Raw genomic sequence first — 15,555 nt, forward strand, 5'->3', positions numbered from 1 at the left:
GATGGGATATTGACAATAAAATGTAAACTTTTCGAAATATTCAACTAATTGCTCACAATCTATCCATTATTCACTCCTATCGCGAATCAATATTTCACATGAAACTTTGTTCACGTGAAAAAATTCCCCATGTTGTAAAATTTTTAGATGGAATTTTGTAAACAATAAACAGCTGTTACGAACAAAATCAACTATTGTGAATGATAAGTTCAGGGGAATATCACGATACCAATTTCCCTTCGATGGAAATGGATATTTAATGGGAACATAAATTCACATGTTTTTCTCGATACGGGTGATTATAAAAACTTAGGTTTAATTTTTACACAATTTTTCTGGCAATTTTAGTCACTAAGTGTTTTGATAACCCTTGTTTAAACAATTAATATATCAAGAGAAGACAAGGTTTGTGAGTCACCTGAAGTGTAGATACAACCATTGTGAATAAGTATTTAATATTATTGAAAACATTAGGACTAGATGATTAAGATTTTAAAGAAAAAATTAAAGAATTGATTCAACAATGAATGAATTCATTTAAATAAAGAATTAGTTTTTGGGAACGGATTTATGGAATGAATTCCTGAATTTTTTTGATTCCAAATTAAGATGAGAATTAGTGAATTAAGGTCAAATTTATTTAATTAATTAGAAGCTCTGTTCTCTTATACATCTACTTTTTAAGCTTTGCAATTGAAGATTGTCTTGATTTCTTTATAAAATAATTAATTTAATTGAAATGTCTGTATTTTTAAACGAAATTAACAAGTTTTGCTCACATTATTTCTGACCCCAATGACTAGGTGTGCCGACCACTGGTTTAAAGTTCCACCTTAGTTTAACTGACTGCTAGTTAAGCAAAGCCATAGTTTAACTGAAACTATAATAAAATATTTTACCACTTTTATCCGTTAACAGTCTTTTTTTACTACCATCATTACATTTTGTTCATTAACGGACTTTCAAACAATTCTTTTTTATTGTTGTTTTTTTTACTTTCTTTAGTGAAATCTTTCATAAAAAAATTGTATTTTACTTTATTTTCGAAATTACTAAAGTAAAATTTATCAGACTGCAGAAGAAAAAAAAAATGTAATGTAAACGTAATTTGAACTTTTTGAACTTTTTTTGTGTCGATTGTATAAAAATAATTTAACAAATGCAAAAAAAACACAGGTTGTCTGTGTTTTTAAAAGGAATTGTTTTATGCGTTATTTCAGCAGTTTCTGAATGCGCAATGTTTAAAATGTCTAAACAAATTTTTCTAGAAATTAAAGACAAAAATATTTACATTTTTGCAATGTTTTTTTTAGAATATAAAGCATTTTACTTTGGTATTTATTGAAAAACTTAAATAAGCAAATATATTCTGAGTTTTATAAGTTAATTTTTTTATAACGTTTATAAAATATTAACGTTTTTTTAAAGAAAATTCAAGTTATTTCAATAAACAAGCTAAAAAACACCAACAAAATGTTTAATTTCTATTTTTTAAGTATGGCATCTTTGATGTAAGAGAGATAGAGAGAGAAAGGCAATGGGAGTAGTGTTGCCGTATATTTTTATTTGTTTGTTTTTAACAGCACGGATCCAGGTCCATTTGGGGGGAATAAAATAGAATTTATTTTACGTTAATCTTTGTTTATATGACAACTTTTTGGTTTTGGGGTGGATTTCCATTCCCTCCTGGATCCGCGCCTGGCTATGGTCTATTTATGGCATGTCTATGGTCTGACTATGTCTGGAGATGTCATTCAATTCAATAGCACTAAAAATACATTTTTCAGAGATCTAGGTTGAAAATTTTTTTTATTAAACAATTTTGAATATGCGAATTTTTGGAAAACAAATTTTTTTGCAAAACTGATAAAAATACAACTTAACTGTATAATTTCTTACAACAAAGCTTAACAAGTATAAATTATGTTTAAATGTTATAATTTTTAATAAAAATCTTATCATCCCACACATACTCAATTGAATTAAGCCCTTATCAGCAGCAGACTTCGGAACTGAAATATTTACCAAGGTCAGTGAAATTCCCTTCCCACAAAAACAATCAAAATAATAACAAAACATTGAATAGTAAAGCAGAAATTAAAAAGCAAAACAAAACAAACAAAAAATAACCAAAAAATCAAATCATTCATTAATGAAAACAACAGTAATAACAACAACAACATCACAAACAAATTATTCATGAAATTTGACAACAAATTAAACCATGACCTTGTACGAGTTCACAGACAACAAATTTTCCCTAAAAAACGCTAAAAGAAGCTAAAGAAATTTAAAACGAAAAACGTAATATGCAATAAATTTGTTGTACAACTGAAGATGTTGAGTTTGGGGTCAAAAAACTATACTTGACAACACAGCCATAAAAGATTTTAACTAATGGTTTTTAGTTAAATTATTAAAATCAGTTTAGTTTAGTTTTGATTAGCAGAACAAAACTTGAAATTAGAAAGTTTGCAAAATTTAACTTTGATGATAGCAGGGGAAATTATTTTAGCTGGAAGCCAATTCGCTTAATTGCACTTAAGAATAGTTGATTTAATTTCTTATAATTTTGCAAAATTCCAAGTAGTTGCCTACAACTATTAAGATTTGAAAATGCAAAATTTAAAAAAAATAGGAAAATATTTGACACCAATTGTTATCAAACTAAATTGTTGTCGATCTCCATTCAAATACATATAAAATAATTAATCTAGAAATGAACCGCTTGGAAGAAAAGTAGCAAACGCTTAGCAAACGATAGCGAAAGATCTAAAAATGCCACCAGCAATTTTTGGAATTATTATTTTGAAATGATCTCAATTAAAATATTGGAAAAGGAAATAATTCAAGTTATACTCAAAAGTTCAAAGTTGCAAATATAGAAAAGATTTAAAAACCCTCAAAACAAGATTCACAAATGTTTGGCTAATGTATGTGTATTACGATCATTCTCTCGACGAGGCGATGTCGGAATCATACGACGAAATTCTCGGTCAAGGGTTTTCAGTATCACCAATAATACTTGAAATAAATCATGTTTCTCCACTAGAACAGTGTCAGAAACAAGTTCACCTTATTAAAGAGCGACTCCTGTTTATACTGATGTCTCCTTAGGAACTGATAAAACAATGAAAGGAAGAGGTCGAATGATTTTATTTATTTTTACCACATGATGCGAAGACGACAAAACTCAGCTGCTGGTGACTTCAACGGACACCATTATTTCTTTCACTCTAACTTAGAAGAAGACCAGAGAGGTGTTTAATTGGCGGACAAAATTGAGAAATTTACTTTCTGCATCCTGAACGACGATGCCCACAAACGGACCACAATAGTGAGCTGTGCAAGCTAACGTTCAATAGTATCTCTAGATACTGACAATATTTCCATAATCGTTTGTCTCTATTGAACTATCGACTCTGAAATTACAGAATTTATCGATCGCTTCTTCAATGATCTTCCGATACCCTCCAGTGTATACTAAGCGTAGAGGTAGATCCCAGAAGACAAGCGGAAAAATGTTTAGATCATTTGAAAAACTAGAAGTTGAGTTCAGGAGTTGGCAAGTTGTGACATACAGATGGTCACTGTATTTACCCCTAGGAAGAAGGGTCACGATTAAGTTGGCTAATACCATCTTATTCGAAAGCTGCTCGCTTGCGTTTCGTCGGCTTTTCATTGTGCTCTCTCAGAGTGACAAGGTATCTCTATTTATCCCTTGGAAGAAGGATAATAGGGTCACGATTAAGTTTGCAGATACCATCTTATTCGAATTACATTTTGCCAGCTTTTCATTTTGCGCTCTCAGAATGACAAGGCGAAAGAAAGTTTTGTTCGAAAACTGCACAACATTACAATCTCGGACCTACCACAGCTATACACCCCAACTGTAGTTATAGAGGCCGTCAACGCAGCCAAACCATTCAAAGCTATTGACCCCAACGGTATATCCAAGTTACTATCTGACCACGGTTTTTAACCTCGTCGTTGAGGAGATCCATAACAGGATTACAGAAGTATCATCCCGATAATAAAGCTTGGGAAGGATGTGATAAAGATATAATTTTAGAGACCAATATCTCAACAGTATTAACCGCTACTTGTCGAAAGCCTTAAACACTATAAGTCACGCCACTCTCTTCTAGAACATTCTGCATTCCACAATGTCCAACAACATAAAAAAATTATCGTGAATTGCTTCAGTCCCTTGTGAAGTTTAAAAACTTCATTTTGCTCAAGACATGTCTCCTTCTTACACCAATTGGATCTCCGGCACGATCCGATTTTCATTCGGTCAAAGATTGTTAACTAACCGGAAACTTTTTTCCGCAGGGATGAACTTTCCAAAACAATCACAACTAATGGCTCTCTTAACTCTACGAACCTCCACAAGGAGTGGAAGTGATCTGCGACGAGCCCTTGCGAAAGGATGGTATCGATAGACTTATCGAAAGTCTTCAACACTGTAAGCAGCGATACTCTCTTCTAGAACATCCTGCATTCCACAATGCTCAACAACATAAATATATGGATCTTGAATTGTTTGAGTCTCTTGTGGAGTTTAGAGATACATTCTCAAAACCCCATTTTGCTCAAGTATAAAATCATGTCTCCTTCATACAAAAAATGGATTTTTGCTAGACCGGTGTCTCACTCGCTCAAAGATTGTTAACTCAGCAACACCTTTATCAACCGGAAGTTTTTTCCCAGGGAATATAAGGACTTAATGTTTGAAGTGAAGGGGTAAAACAAAACGTCTAAGGAATCCAAAAATGTTTGTGCTGCAATTCGCACTGTGTATAAAATGTTTTAATACGTCAAGTTGAAGCAAATGTTGGGCTTTAAAGATTTAAATTTTAAAGGCCAAAAAGTTTCAAGCGACTAGAAAAATGTTCTTATCAATTTGAATGTAACGGTTTTAACGTCTGGTTTCATATCCACCATTAACTGTTAAAGTTGCTAAGATTAATGCTGCTGAAAGCTCTAGAAATGGAACATTCTAGTTTTGTCCGTTAGATAATTCATGAAACTTCTAGAAGATGACAATGCGTATATAAATAGTAACAGTAAGTTGAAGTTAGTCAGTCAGTTTATCCAGTATATTCTTGAACATTATAAAATGTGTAGTGTAAGTGTGTGTATTAAAATAGTGTGACATGCCTCCAATGACATCAAAATTTTATAATAATGAGTAAAAATTCTATTGTTTAAGACTAATTGCTTGATAAGGAAAGTTTTTGTTGGGAAATTATTAACCCCTATCATGAAAAACATGTGAAATTTATGTTCCCATGAAATATCCATTTCCCTCGAAGGGAAAATTGCTATCGTGATATTCCCCTGAACTTTTCATTCACAATAGTTGATTTTGTTCGTAACAGATGTTTATTGTTTACAAAATTCCATCTAAAAATTTCCCAACATGGGGAATTTTTTCACATGAACAAAGTTTATGAACGAAAAATGGGAAAAGGGAACATATTTCATGTGAAATATTGATTCGCAATAAGGGTGATTATATGTAGTACAAATATGTGAAATAATTATAACACTAAATGCTTTTACTTTTAAATCTCACTTACTCTAATCACGTTTTATTCAACTATTTACATGTTACCTATTTTAACGACGCACTCCTTATATTTACAAAACCATTTGCAGCCATATTCAACCATGACTTGGTAGGTTAAACAGAACCTAAACTAATGGCATATGTATATTTTTTTTATTAAAAACTATTTTGTCACCATTTAATCTATAATATAGTATAATTTTACATTAATTTTTAAAACAATGCCACGCCACGTATAATAATTGTGCATTGGACTTAATGAAATGCAAAGAAAAACTATGCAAAATATTTACTAGTGTTTTAAACTGGGTGTAAAATACATCCAGACACACAAAGTGCAATAGCAACTACATCGATCGATGAATGGCCTTTGTATGGAAAGTGTCTTAAGTCCACTTGTGTTAATTTATTTAAAAAAAAAAAAAAATAACTTGCTCAAGTTTTCTTAATTCTTAAGTTCTCATGTAAACGCAAAACAATTGCATTTTTACTATAATCAAGGTTATTTTATTATAAAAAATAAGAAAAAATAAATCAAAACATAAAAAAACCACCCCAAAATGTTGGTTTCAGAGCACCCTGACAGCAAAGTTTTGCAAAAAAAACACAAACGATGACTTCAAACAATATAATTGTTTAGCAAAATGCCAATAGATGTCAATAAACTATGTTTTAAAGATTATAGAAAAGGTGGTTAGTAAAGTGACCACTAAACCGCAAAGAGTTAAATAACTCGCAAACAAATGGGAAAAAGAAGCGTATCCTTCAGAATTTTACTTTATGAAATTTTTAAAAAGATAGGACCAGAACTCTCCCCATTTTAGAACTATATATAAAGTATATTTGTATGTCCAATACAATCTAAATACTATATATATGAAAAATGAAGGACATGTTAAGATAGTTAAGAATGGCAGTTTAAAATGTTTATTATATTCACTGTAGCTTATTATAAATAAAGAATTTAAAATGTAAACCAGAAATCTACCTCAAATAAGATAACATTAATATTATTTTATTAATGATTTTACAAATTCATTTGAACACAAACAAACAGGTATGATTTCCAAAAATAAATACTCGTAATTATACTACTTTTTGACAAATATCGCCAGTTAAAATGTAAAAATTTTGTAAAATAATATTAATGTTTTTATTATACAATTCATTTTGTATACGTCTTTTGATTTTTTATGCGACGATATGCAAATACTCGTGTATGTGCTTAAAATAATTTGAAATTTTTCCGTAAATATAATTGTTGACACACAAAAAAAAAGAATTCTAACTGCATTGTTTTTATATGGTATATGTTTGTATGAACTTACAAAATGCAAATTTAATTTATATTTTATAGACTTTTGTTTTGTGATTTTCTTCAAAAACACACCTCAAATGCTGTCGCAGTGGTAAAGTGACGGAAACAGCTGATTGCAGTGACGTCGATAACACATTTATTTAGAACGTGCACATCACTAAATATTTATGTGTGAGATTAATGGACGAGAAACAATACTATTGTGAAAAAAATACTTTTAAAATTGAAAATAAACAAAGTCTCATAGAGAATATTGTAACTCGAGTACTCTTTGGAAATTGAATTCGGCAATGATTTTAAGGAAATTACTCGCGAATATTAAATTGGGAGCTACTCATGCAGCAGGATTCATTCCAAAGCAGAGAAATTGGGTACCATACGAATTGAAGGCGAGAGACCTTGAAAGACGAGAGACCTCCGAAATGATGCTTGAACGCTATAAAAGAAAACCATTTTTGCACCGAATCATTACTTTTGATAAAAATGGATACATTATGATAACCCGAAGCGTAAGAGATCATATTTGAAGCCCGGCCAAATGCCTTCTGGTCCCGCATAGACCTTGCCGTCCTCAACTTATGCCCAGCATGTGGTGAGGTTCCCCATGATACCCTCCACATTTTCAACTGTCCAGTCAGCACTACTTCACTACGTCCAGTAGATTTATGGACCCACCAAGCAGAAGTAGCACAATTCCGAGGACTTGATCTTGCAGAATAAATATTGTAAAATTGTTGAAGCTGCTACAACAACAACACCAAAGCAAAATATCTTGTATTTTGTGTGAGCAAAAGGCTCCAATCTATTATGAGCTGGGGAAATATGGCCAGACCATGCCTAACCCACCTTATAGTCCAGACCTTGCCCCGTCCGACTATTTTTTGTTTAGATTGATGGAGTAAGCTCTCTATGGGATACGCTTCACTATAGGACAATTTTGTTATGGAATATTACGACATATTAATAATATGTTGCTCTTAGGTTATGCTTAGCACAACCATGTTTATTTCTCTGCGTGAAGAGTTACCACAAATTTTGCAGATCACTGCTGCAGTAATGTAAAAATTTACTGCATTTGCGAACTCAACCTAACCCTAGGTCTCCATGTAACAATTTTTATTGCTAAACACAAGCAATAACAAAACAACAGCACAACGATTGCAGATTGCTTTACAAAATTTTCAACGCAAGAAGTTCTATAAAAAACTGAGGTTTATTTGGCTTATATTTTGTGTTGAATGATTTTTTTTTACTTTTGGTACGTAAATAAATTAAATATGTATGAATTAATAGCACTGAATCATAGAAAGAAGAAATTTTACATTAATGACAACTGAACTGACAGCTTATTGCTTAGCAATAATCAATCATTGCGCAATGTATTGCTACATATGGCTATTTGCGGTCTACACTCGCAAATTTCATTGACGCAATAAAATTTGACAATTGCAGCAATAAATATTGCTACGTAGAGACCTAGGGTGAGTATAAAAAATAAGTTCTTATCAATCCTATTGTTTGTTATTAAGCTATTGTTTTATTTTTCTGGAATGAAAATTTCTACCACCTGCAAACAATTTATTTTTTCTTGTTAATTTCTATAAATATCCATAATATTAGAAATACCAACAAAGTCTTTCTAAATTATCTCTATGTATTTATATTTCACTGCCCTTTGCACAACTTTCCTATGGAAATTATCGATTCCTTAAATATTAAATAGTCTAAAGAAACGAAAAACAAATTAAATTTAATAAAATGCACTTTTTGGAATTTTAAATTTGCCAGACTTTTAACCAAAAGGGTAGTTGGAAAGGAGATGTTATTTGCAATTCTTAAATTATGGAACTGACTTCACAACAAATATTTCTTTGGTAGATTTTCCCCTGGAATAGGAAAATTCTGGTAAATAATTTCTACACCATTTCCAATTGTATTTCAGAAGTTTCTAATTGTATTTCAGAATATTTCAGAAATTTCAAATTTAATTTCAGAATTTTCTAAGAGAATTTCAGAATATTCCAATTATATTTCAGAAATTTCCATTGCTATTAGAATATTCTGAAATACAAATGGAAATTTTTTAAATACAATTGGAAATTTCTGAAATATAAATGGAAAATTCTGAATTGTTATTGAAATATTTTGAAATTCAATTAGAAAATTCTGAAATATAATTGGAAATTCCTGAAATTCAATTGGAATTTTCTGAAATACAATTGGAAGCTTTTTATACAAGTATTCAGTACTATTTAGAACTTGAGGATTTGCCTTTTAAAGAAAAAATGTTTCCAATAAATTTTCAGAAAATATTTGAAATTTCAAAACTTGAAATATCATTAAATTCGAATTAGTGTGAAATTGGAACGGATTAAGATATTGTAATACAATTTGGAACTTTTATACATTGAAAAATCGTCTAATGAATGAATGAATAATATTGGTTTGTCTTTATCATTAAATTCGAATTAGTGTGAAATTGGAACGGATTAAGATATTTTAATACAATTTGGAACTTTTATACATTGAAAAATCGTTTAATGAATGGATGAATTACATTGGCACATTGTCTTTATTTTAATACCGAAATTCTTAAAATGAGGAAAAAAATTTCCGAAAATGCAGAATTTAAAAAAAAATTGTTAGATATTTTATCATTTTGGAATTTATAATATATAATTCTGAAACGTTTCTTCAAAATTGTCCAAGTTTGGATAGCTTTGATAAACTACTCGTTAAATATAAAACAAACATTTTATTTTCGAAGGTTTATAAAGTTGAACAAAACATTAATTGTTTAACAGAATTGACAAAAATTTATTTTGTATATTTGTTTACATTTGCTAATACCTCTTTTAATTCTTTTGATATTTATATCTATCTGCAATATTATGTGAAATTTATGTTCCCATGAAATATCCATTTTCCTCGAAGGGAAAATTGCTATCGTGATATTTCCATGAACTTTTCATTCACAATAGTTGATTTTGTTCGTTGATTGTTGTTTACAAAAATTTTACAGGTTACAAAATACACAACAGGGGGAATTGTATTTCAGAATATTCCAATTATATTTCAGAATTTTATAATTGTAATTTAGAATTTTCTAATTGTATTTCTGAAATTTCCATTGCTATTAGAATATTCTGAAATACAAATGGAAATTTTTTAAATACTATTGGAAAATTCTGAAATATAAATGGAAAATTCTGAATTGTTATTGAAATATTTTGAAATTCAATTAGAAAATTCAAAAAACATAATTGGAAATTTCTGAAATTCAATTGGAATTTTCTGAAATACAATTGGAAGCTTTTTATACAAGTATTCAGTACTAATTAGATCTTGAGGATTTAACTTTTAAAGAAAAAATGTTTCCAATAAATTTTCAGAAAAAAATTTGAAATTTCAAAACTTGAATACTTTTTGATATTTATACTATTTATACCTATCGGCAATAACAAGTGAAATTCCCATGAAATATTTTCCTCGAAGGAAAAATTGGTATCGTGATATTTCCATGAACTTTTCATTCATAATAGTTGTATTTCACAACAGTTGAAATTTCCAAAAATTTCACGTGAAAGTTGATGAACGAAAAATGGGAAAAGGGAACCTATTTTATGTAAAATATTGATTAGCGATATTTTCTAAACCAATTGAATTTTAAAAAAGCCTTTGCTTTCATGAAACTTTATTTCTTGCAACCGAATTATTTAAAAGAGATTTTCTTGAAAATTTGTTTAACTTTGTTCAAATTTTAGTACCAAAGAAATATCGTAGTCTTTAAAAACTAAACAAAACTATATTTTTGAAAGCAAAATCATTTCACTGCAGAAATATATTTGATTTTTGAAGATTTAGAAAACTTAACGAAAATTTGAGGAAATTTGAATTTTAATTAGATTTTAGCTATATTCAGTTAGCCAGTGACAAGCTTTTAATTAAATCATAAAATATATTTAATTTTTGGAAATTTAGAAAACTTAACGAAACTTCAGTTTTTACCAAATTAAACGAAAGAGTTTTTTGCATATTTGTTTAAATTTAAAAATATTGGTTTTATTTAGAACAAATTTCATATATTTTGGCAATACAAAAAACTTAACGAAATTTTAATTTTCAAATTGTTCGTATTGGAAATTATTTTTTTTTTGGAGATTTATAAAAACTTAACGAAATATCAGTTTTAACCACAAACTTGCCGAAATTGACCGTATTATAAATTATTTATTATTTTTTTTTTTTGAGATTTATAAATCTTAACGAAACTTCCGTTTTAACCAAAATTTACTTAAATTTACTTTTTTTTTTATTGGTTTTATTTTAAACAAATTCCGTATATTTTGACATAATAAAAAAAAACATAACGAAACTTTAGTTTATAAATTGTTCGTATTGAAAATTTATTTTTTTTCTGAATTTTAACTAGAGTTTTAGCTGTATTAATTAAGCGTTTAATGAAATCGTTAAATGAAATATATATTATTTTTATCTTAACGAAACTTCAGTTTTAATCAAAATAATCGAACGTGTTTTTGCATATTTGTTTAAATTAACTATATGTATAGGTTTTATTTTAAACAAATTTCATATATTTTGACATATAAAAAACTTAACGAAACTTTCGATTTTAAATTGTCCGTATTGGATTTTAATTTTTTTTTCTAAATTTTAACTAGAGTTTTTGCTGTATGAAATGTATTTTATTTTTGGAAATTTATAAAACTTAACGAAACTGCAGTTTTAACCAAACTAACCGAAAGTGTTTTTGCATATTTGTTTCAATTTACTAATATTGGTTATATTTTGAACAAATTTCTTATTTTTTGGCCATATAAAAAACTTAACGAAACATTACTTTTAAAATTGTTTGTATTGGAAATAAATTTTTTTCTCAATTTTAACTAGAGTTTTAGCTGTATTAATTAAACTTTGTTAAGCGTTTAATAAAATCATGAAATATATTTTATTTTTGGAAATTTATAAAACTTAACGAAACTTTAGTTTTAAAACAAACTGAACAAGTAAATTTTGAAATATACACATCTGCTCAAAATAATAGATACACCAAAATTTATTTTTTAAAAACGAAAAAAAATAATGGTATATTGTAAAATTATAAAAAAAATTCAGTCGATTTTTATTTATAGTTAAAAGGAGAGTAAAAAACAAAAACAAAATATTTCATAATTAATAATAAATATTATAAAGTAAATTAAATTTCTTAAATTTCGAAAAATTTGGTGCTCATAATAATAGATACATTTTTAAAAATTCTTATTAAACAAAAGCTAATAAATTTTATCTTAAAAAAATTAGTTTATTATTAAAGTAAAGCTAGTATCCAGTATATCCACCTTTGTTTTGTAAAACTTTCTCCACTCTTCTGGGCATACTGGATATCAAGTTCTGACACTTCTCCAATGGAATCTCGTACCATATTTTTTGCGTTTTCTCCCATAAATCGTCTTTATTTTTGAAAACTTCCTTCGAAAGCCTTATCTTTAATTCACTCCACAAGTTTTCTATTGGGTTTAAATCAGGGGATTGGCTGGGCCAGCTTAAAACAGGTACGTTATTCTCCAAGAACCAGTTTTTAACTAATCTTGAACTATGTTTTGGGTCGTTGTCCTGCTGGAATGTCCATATTAATGGCATATTTTCCGATGCATATGGAAGCATTACGTTTTCCAATATGTCTCTATACCCACTAGCATTCATGGTATCTTCTATTCGGAATATCGGACCAACACCATTCCATGAAAAGCAACCCCAAACCATTATGTTTCCCCCGCCATGTTTTACCGTCTTTTTTGTAAATTTAACGTGGAATTCTTTTCCTTTTGGTCGGCGTACATTTCTTTGGCAGTCGTTTCCAAACAAATTTATTTTTGTTTCGTCGCTCCATAAAATATTTCTCCATTTTTTTTCGCCTTCACACCCGGACCATTGTAAGTGCTCTTTAGCAAATTCTAATCTTGTCTTGATATTTTTTTGGCGCATTAGTGGCACTTTTCTGGCAATTCTTCCCGGCAATTTAGCTTGTAAAAGACGACGACGAACTGTTTGTGGACTGATTTCGTTACATAGCTCCGCAGAAATAGCTTTCGATGATATGAAAGGGTCTTTTTTAACCATAAGGACGATCCGCCTATCTGTTTCTGGACTGGTTTTCTTTGGTCTACCGCGAGTTTCTCTTTTTTGTTTTTTAGATAAAGCATTTTGGACAAAATGTAAAGATCTTCCTATGCTCTTTGCTATTTCCCGTAATGATTTTCCTTGATTTCTCATCGTTTGAACAATTTTTTTCTCATCTTCGGTACAATGATGATTTCGTCCCATTTTCTTCAAAAGAGTCCTATTTTTATAAAATTGTTGCTAAAATTTAAATTATACTTACTGTTTCACGTAAATAGGAACAAAAAATTGCACAAAAAAAAAATTGTATATAAACAAATTACAAATTACTGATGTGTATCTATTTTTATGAGCAAATAATTTTTTGTAATTCAAATAAATTCGTTTTTAAAAATCAACATGAAAGCAAATAGTTGCCAGATTTTTGACTGACATGACATTGCCAGATAGAAATTTTAATAATATGATGTATTCTTAACGCTTGCGAGGAAATTTTCAATGTTACCGCCATTTAAATTTTTTCCAATTAGGTGTATCTATTATTTTGAGCAGATGTGTATGTATGTTTAAATTTGCTAATACTGGTTTTATTTTGAACTAATTTCATATTTTTTGGTTATATAAAAAACTTAACGAAATTGTTCGAATTGGAAATTGGGTTTAATTGATAAAAAAAAAATTAAAAAAAAAAATATTTTTTAACAATTTAAAAAAATTTAGTTTTTATAGCGATTGTATGGGATATTAATTTGTTCATGATATTTTACAACTCCAAAGAATTTTATAATTTTGTTTATTGAGAAACTAAACGAAACTCCATTTTTTTATTTTTAAATAATTTTTATATATTTGTTTAATAAATTTAAGCTGCTATGTTTTCTTGTTCTTTGCGATTACAAAATTTATCAATTAAATTTATCAAAACACCTTATTTTTTATAATTAAATTAAATTTTTCAAATCGATTTTTTTTATCCTAACTTTAATAAAATATAAAAATTTCTTATTAACGAAATTAATTTTTTTTAAACATATTTTTTTAATTTTAAATTTGTTTTTTTTTTGGTTTTAAATTTAATTTGAATTCTAAAACATTTTTATTTTTTTCCAATTTTCCACTTGTCAACCTTCGCAAAATTTAAGTTAATAAAATTCATGTTCAATTGTTTTACATTAAAAAAAATAAACTGATGATCGCTTATAAAGTTTACAATAAAACACATTTATTCCCACAACTCAACATATCTGAAATGCAATTCCATTGAAATTTTTCAAATATCTCTTAGCAAGTCTCTGTCTTTGTTGCAGCCACAAATTAACAATACAAATGAAGATGACCGTGCGTTCTCCGTTTTCAAACTGAAGTCATTGACATTCACAACATGAACACTTTAATTGGCCTATATTTTTGAGTTTCTTTTTTTTCAAGTTTTCAAAACATTTCAAAGTGATACATTCAGTATATTTAATGCACGAGTAGCTGAGCATTTTTAGAATTAAACAATACATAATTATTATTATTATTATTAATTATATTATTTATATAAAAAAGATAAGGCACTGCGACTTTTATGCATCGTTGCACATAAACAAAATTGAAAATATATTTATTTTTATTGATTTTATGTTAAAACAAATATTTTTCTATAGTTAAAGATAAGCACGAACCTTCTTAAATGCAGGCAGTCAAAATTGATTATTATATTTATTGTTGGTTCTATTTTTATAGAATTGCAGCAGTATGAAATTTTGCACACACACAAATTATAAAATCAATTTTTTGTTTTTTAATTTCAAATTTTATGTTTCGTTATTATTTGTTATTTTTTCTTTAAAATTTTATTTTAAAATATTTCCTTTTTTAATTTAATTTTTGTGTTAATTTTTCTTTAAAATTCATTTAACAGAAAACATATAACAATTAAATTATTTTTCAATTTTATTCATTTAAATTTTTCCAACGTTTTTAATGTTAACGCGACGTATGTTATACAAAGACTAAATAAAATTTTCTGTTGTTTCTCTTATAGTGTCTGGCTATTTGCTTTTAGTCGCTTATTGCGGCCAATATAAATATAAACAATTTGATTTTGATTTTTCTGTTTTGTTTTTAGCTCTCCATGTTGTTGTGCCTGTTGATGGTTTTCTTTATTTTGTTTTGTTTTTATTTTTTTGTTAAAATACACTCATACAATACAAACAATTTGCTTAACAGCTTGAAAAAATATATATTGAATCGGTTGAAGAATTATCGTAAGAGTAGCATGAGTAACATACGACCATTAAGAGAATGAATCGTAAGCATAATCAAGCAGCATGAATTTGTATGTTATGTGACGTACAGTGTTGCCACCAAGAAACTTATAAACTACACATGCCTCATTCCTAAATTACACATACGAGAAAAAACTACACATGTAATTTTCGTGATCGTAATAGGAGAAATTGTCTAAAGGTGGTGCGAATACAAGATTTTTAAAACGTACATGAAGACAAAAGGTTTGTCACAGTGGACTATGGGA

The 15,555-nt window shown here is 28.3% G+C and overlaps 1 protein-coding gene across 1 annotated transcript in view; it reads right to left on the reverse strand.

The window, feature by feature from the left end:
- The window catches only part of LOC135951249 (ATP-binding cassette sub-family G member 1), a 73,130-nt gene extending 58,096 nt beyond the window's left edge, over window positions 1-15,034 (reverse strand). Inside the window, exon 1 of the mRNA XM_065500864.1 lies at window positions 14,702-15,034. The gene's annotated coding sequence lies outside the window, so the exon portion shown is untranslated. The remainder of the gene's footprint in view (window positions 1-14,701) is intronic.
- Between the last annotated feature and the right edge of the window lie 521 nt (window positions 15,035-15,555).

Source organism: Calliphora vicina, chromosome 2 (genome assembly GCF_958450345.1).
Source record: "Calliphora vicina chromosome 2, idCalVici1.1, whole genome shotgun sequence".
NCBI classification, from domain to species: Eukaryota; Metazoa; Arthropoda; class Insecta; order Diptera; family Calliphoridae; genus Calliphora; species Calliphora vicina.